The sequence below is a fragment of the Cynoglossus semilaevis genome, chromosome 2 (genome assembly GCF_000523025.1).
Source record: "Cynoglossus semilaevis isolate Cse_v1.0 chromosome 2, Cse_v1.0, whole genome shotgun sequence".
In the NCBI taxonomy this organism is placed as follows: domain Eukaryota; kingdom Metazoa; phylum Chordata; class Actinopteri; order Pleuronectiformes; family Cynoglossidae; genus Cynoglossus; species Cynoglossus semilaevis.
The window spans coordinates 17,715,463-17,716,461 of record NC_024308.1 but is presented as its reverse complement, the minus strand read 5'-3'; positions in this window follow the sequence as shown (position 1 = coordinate 17,716,461).

Genomic DNA, 999 nt, shown 5'->3' with positions numbered 1-999 from the left:
GGATTCTCTCTGTGCCTTCAGTCTCCTCTCCCTCTCCTCTCGTTTACTCCTCATGTGTGCACAGGCAGCGTTAGCTCCTCTTTCTGCCGGCAGCTCCCAGCTCTGTCTGTCTGTCTCCACCGGCAGCCTGGACTGATGGTGGCGCTCTACCCACTGGACTGTGTGTATGGAAGTGTAAGGACACACATACGTGTGTTAAATGTTGTGTTGGTTTGGGTTGTGGCGTGTGTTTTCCCAACAGCACCGGGCTGCTGTTGATTGGGTCTCTCTCTCTCTCTCTCTCTCTCTCTCTCTCTCTCTCTCGGGCTAGTTGGTGTTACATCTACGTCCTGTGGGAGAGAATGTAAAGTTGTGATCCGCATCCAATTAGTGAACAAATACTTGAAATGACACTGTAAAAGGTACTGTATACAGTAAACAAAAACACGACAGAGACTGAGAACAAATATGCGATTAATGTGGACAGAACATACTGTAAATAAAACAGCCTGGCGTTTTTTTAATATGGCAAAGTGTTATTTAAAAGTACAGTTATTTAAACAAAAACAAAGGTACCTGGCTGAAATAGATGGGTTTTTACTGTGTACAGCTCATGATACTCAATGATGAACACATGTACTACTACATACAGTAGCTTGCTCTTCTATAGTGATTGACACACAGACTGAAGACCAAATCATTGTTGCCTACAGTGACATAGTACACCAAGATGCATACCACACAGTGCATTAATATTCTGTGCATTAACGGTCAAATTCCACAGAGAACGAATACATCATACCTGGGCAATGTATGACCCGTGGACCAGATCAGGGCCTCTGACCATCTCTGACCAGGCCCAGATGAGGTCGTTGGTAAATGTAGTCATAATGATGTGTTACAGCGACACCTGTTACTCATTGTACAAAATGCAACTGCAGGGCTTTTATTTTGAAGGCAACTGTTTTGCCCTTGTTCCTATATCGATGTGGTCGGTGAGATTATGCACCCCGTGTTGGA